Raw genomic sequence first — 5,364 nt, 5'->3', positions numbered from 1 at the left:
TTATAGAATTTTTTAAAGAAGGAGACTATTTCTTGCACAAAACTCTGGCTGTGGTTGGGGGATTTTAATATTGTCTTATCACCAGTAGAGAGGCTAGGTGGTAATACTACTGAGGCTGAGATGAAACATTTTCAAGAATGTGTATCTTTATGTTATATGGAGGATGTACAAGCTACAAGTGCTCTTTTTACATGGACTAACAAGCAAGAGTCTTCTGAGAGAGTGTACAGTAGACTTTGTTAGGATTCATTAATCTCATTAGTTTACATATTCATATATGAATTAATTAATTAAGTCATAAAATAAATACAAGATCTTATGCATGCAAACTAAAACAAAATAGAGAAGAAACCGTCACTTCTTACATTGAGGTTTCGGATTTTTGGGCACCAACAAGATCTCCTTCTTGTTAGTTCTTGAGCTTTCCAACAATGAATGAACAAGGTTCAAATTAGAACCTCTCCCAAAAGCATATACCCAAGGAATACTCTTAATAACTAATATTATTATGAACTAGTAATGATATTAGTCTAACTTAAAAATTGACACAAATAATAATTTTGCTCTCTTGTGTTTTTCGGCCAAGAGAGGAGAGATTTGTGAGGTTTTTATTTCTCTAAGTTTTCACAATTGTAGAGAGAATAATAATTTCTTACACTAGAAATTATACTATGTAAGATTATGAATAATTGATAGGAAAAACCCTTAATATTTCTCCTCTAGAAAACCGGTGGGGAGGGGGAAAAGGAGCCAATGCATGAGCTTGTGTTCTTCTCAAGATAAACTAGGTTTGCATGGTTACAAGTAAGGTTTAATCATTGTGTTTTCTTATTTAAAATAATTAACACAATTTCAACCATAATCCCCTCCAAAACCGGTACATATGTATAAAATGGTTAGTCCATTTTATTTTGTCATTTGTCAATTGTGACATGTTACTTGACAAGTGAAATTGTAATGTATTTTTAACATATTAAAAATCAACATACTCATAAAATATGTCATATACAAAATCGACTAGTAATTCGTAATTACTTGTACCAAAACGGTTTATCAAATTATAAATTACAACGTCTTGTATTTATAATAAATTATTCATTCAATTTCAATTGTTTCGTAAACAATAATTTTATCTAAGTAATAAAACAATTCGATTACTTAGACCGTATCTAATTTAATCGAATTATAATAAGACACGTTAATCTTACTCACAAATCATCCGTCAATTTTAAGCAATTTAATTAACTCGTATCGGCATACGATTAATTAAATAATCAATTAAGAGTATTTCCCTATAGGTATGACCTAAGGGATCAACTGATCACCACCGTCGCACGACAGTAATGTCAAACTCTAGTCAGCCAATCATTACCGATATGTGTGGACCAGTTGACTGTAAAATATTACATCCCACATGTATTCTTAAAAATGAGATTTAAACATGTGATCATCATGATCGACAGTTGTGATCGCATTATTGTCGGAGGACACATATTCCAACAATCGCCCACTTGTCCTCGACAAGTGTGCGTCACCAATTCTCTTGTCCTATTACTATCTCCCACTCAATGCAAGGTGTCTTTCAGGTCGTATTTGCAAGTGATCATATCGAGAGTGGTTTCCTCGATCTGAAGAATAACTGATTGACCGGAATTATCTACCATAGATACCTTTCGAGCGTGGCCACGCATTTCCAGTTCATTACTCCTCGAGTGGCCCTGAGATATTGTTTTAACCCTGACAAGGGGTGGAGAATTCCTATCGCACTATTCCCTTCGATTAGCCACATCCATCATAACCCAAAATATGCCCATTTGACCCCATTTACGAAGGTCGTAGTAACATAAATCAAATTTAATCTGAAACTGTGTCACCTTAGGCGAACAGTCTTTAGTCAAAAGAATCGACTCATTAGAATACTATAGTAGCTCTCGCCACGACCAGGCTATATAAATTTGCCAGAACTCTATAAGCGGTCATAAGGCCCGACAAAGTGTTCCTAACAGTCTGTCTATGTTATCGACTAGTCATCTCATATGACTCTATGGCACTTGAACTTGCCATCAATCGCATTACAGTCTAGTCACTTCGAGACGTCACCTCATACAAGTGACTATGGGCAAATACCATGTTAATCCGAGTTCACTTTAACGGGGTTCAGTTGTCTTTACAACCCGTTTGGATGTAACAAGGTATAAGGTGAGTTAATAATAACTCAAACGACAAATGTGGACATCACATTCGGGTAGTCAATACCATATTACCACCTTGTGATGTATATTGTAAGTGTGTAAACACTAATCGTTTGCGACATGAGTTTAACCCACCATGTGTCCATGTGTTCAAACTCTTGAATTGCACTTTCCTTTATTCTCATGTTTGTCTCACATAGCATGAATCTTACCAAGTACATATCTAGTTACCCTGACTAGGTTTAGGTTCTTTGCTTTGAGAGAACTTTCTTTTTGTTTATCACATAACAAACGAATTATGGTGGATGACATAACTTGCACTAGTCAAGTGTTCTTCCAACTCATAATGTACCAGGTATATGTTTTGTAGGATCTTGCAACAATTGTCAAGATGATTAGCCTAGCACTTCTCATAAGTCCTAGTATATTTGAAAATACTAGTTTTGAGTAACTTCTTACTATAACCAAGTATCTTTTCAAACTTATTATTTCTCCTTTTAGCTTAAATAGCTTAGGATTTTCATAAATCCTTACGCGTTTTCGAAACTTCAATATGTGTAACTTCTTGTCACATAACAGAGTGTTCTATCAAACACTAGAATAGCTCATTAGTTCTCCTCGATAATTCATGACGATTCTTATATGGCTTACCAATGACTCATCATACTCTTAAGCATATGATTCATTATAGGACATGTGCATGATTATTCTAATGGCGGAAACATTAGTAATCTTTAATCATGTGATCAACCATTCTTAGGTTCAATGAATGAACATGACTGCTTATGGTAATTCCATTTTTATCGATATGAATAACCTACGTTTCTGGTTGATTTGATGTGCATATCTCAATGCCTATCCAACATCCCATGATGTGATTGGATTCATCTTAGTCCATTTTTATCCAGAATTGAAAACTCAAATACTTCTTTGTGAAAGATAGTACTAGCTCGTCATTCTCAATGAGCAATGAGTTATAAATTTTACAAGATGATAGCTCCCACTAAATTTCATGTCTTCACATGATAATTTCAAACTCCCACTCAATTCCACATGTTTCGTATTTGACTACTCAATCGAAACATTTCAAGAATTGAAATCAATTTTGCTTTGCCAAGTTATTAAGATAAAATCATATATGTTTCCAACATATCTTTTCAAAATACCTATTTCGAAAAGGTTTCAATCTTAAACTTATGGAAAAAGATTTTAATCTCTAACTCATTCATTTTTATAATGATGCGTAGCAATGTCATCACTTAAATGCGAAATCCCATTTAATACACGTCCTTCTAAAAATACCCTTTTCGGAAGGAGGTTTAACCATTTCATTTTTATAATGAGGTTAAGTAACGACACTAGCGTGGTTAACAATTAACTTAGCTCTTGTAGACATCGACATATCTTTCTTTGCAACTTTTAATCATAAATCTCATTTATATTCAAGGATGCAACTTTGTTTCATTTAGGCTCTTAATTAAATATCAATATTGAAACTCTTATTCATATGTAGGTCATAAACCAACAAAATCTCTTGTTGAGACTTTTCTTTAGTCATTTTCTTTCAAAAACTTTCTTTTGGTCTCCTCGTGTAGTTATCTTAAGAACATATTCTTTTGATTACTTCACTTGGTCTCTTTTGTCATGTAGATCTCATCTATTCGAGACCATAGATCTCATCTATTCATGTATACTATCTATTTTGGTATACAAATCATTCTTTCTTTCGTAGATCTCATTTACTCAAGCATACAAATTATTCTTTGTATTCTTTGTGTCTTCATTTTTCTCCCACTCTATCTTTAGAATAAATACACTAGATATTCAAAGATAGCTTATGAGACACAAATAATGATTTTGAAGTAGAAGGAAGACTATCTCATAGATTGACTAATAGATTTTAGATTTGATGAGTGTACTTGGTAATTGACATTCCTTTAGGTGAGTTCATCAACTCAACATCACTTTATAATTGATCATACACAAGCCTCAAGCTTGTGGACATATAATTATCATTATGTTGTCTATTGGATCACTTTAAGTATATGATTATATGTTTCTATGTGCAAGCATGTAAAGATGAATTTTTAGAACAAACAAATACGATAAAAGGGGTGACTTGGGTTGCAAGCCAAGCCACCATAATCCAAAATACAACCATTATTTAAAAGGATCAACCATTTCCATGTCAAACACGGAAATAAAAATAGTTCTAAAATTCATAACATTAAAATAAAGACAATAATAAAAGCCAAGCTTCATTGGTAGCTACTCCTAGCTCCTTCATGATTTCTTAAGCTTGCTTCTCTTTTCCCTTGTCTTTGCTTGGAGGAGGCCCTATTTATAATAAAAAGGGGATACATTATCACAACTATGTATCAAAATACCATAGTTGAATTAGAAACATAAAAGAAAGGATAGTCATTTACCTACTGGAGTGATCTTTCAAGCTTTGATGTCACCAAGATACTTAGAACAATTCCTATTCCAATGTCCAACACCATTACAATAATGGCATTTATCAAGAGGACCCTTCTTGGTTTTGGAAGTGCTAGCTTCAAAAGTCCTAGCCTTGGTGTTCATGGGAGCTTGCCTCTTACTCTTTTTCCCATTCTTCTTGAACTTCCCCTTGCTCTTAGTGCTTATATTAAGCACATCCTTAGGTGGGTTAAGATTTAGCCCCATGTCTCTTTCGGCTTGCACAAGTAACTTGTGTAACTCTTCAAGAGACACGTCCTTGTCTTGCATATTGAAATTCACCCGAAATTGTACATATGATTTGACTTTGGATAAGGAGTGAAGAATCCTATCAACAATGAGCTCCTTGGGGATTTCAACCTTTTGAATTTTCAACGTCTCGACTAGCTCCAACAATTTGAGCACGTGGGGGCTAACCTTTTGGCCCTCCTTGAAATCGAGATCAAAGAATGCCGAGGCCGCCTCATATTGGATGATCCTCGGTGCTTGTGAGAACATTGTCACAAGTTTGGAATAGATTTCATAAGCGGTGCCCATTTTAAAGGCTCTCCTTTGGAGATCCGCCTCCATAGCAAAAATCAACACATTTTTCATAGCGGCGGACTCTTTGTGGTAAGCCTCATATGCTTCCCTAGTGGCGGCAATCGACCTAGCATTAGGTTCGGGTGGAGAGGCCTCAATGAGGTAACGAAGA

This window comes from Silene latifolia, chromosome 3 (assembly GCF_048544455.1).
Source record: "Silene latifolia isolate original U9 population chromosome 3, ASM4854445v1, whole genome shotgun sequence".
Classification (NCBI taxonomy): Eukaryota; Viridiplantae; Streptophyta; class Magnoliopsida; order Caryophyllales; family Caryophyllaceae; genus Silene; species Silene latifolia.
Note: the sequence above shows the minus strand (reverse complement) of the source record.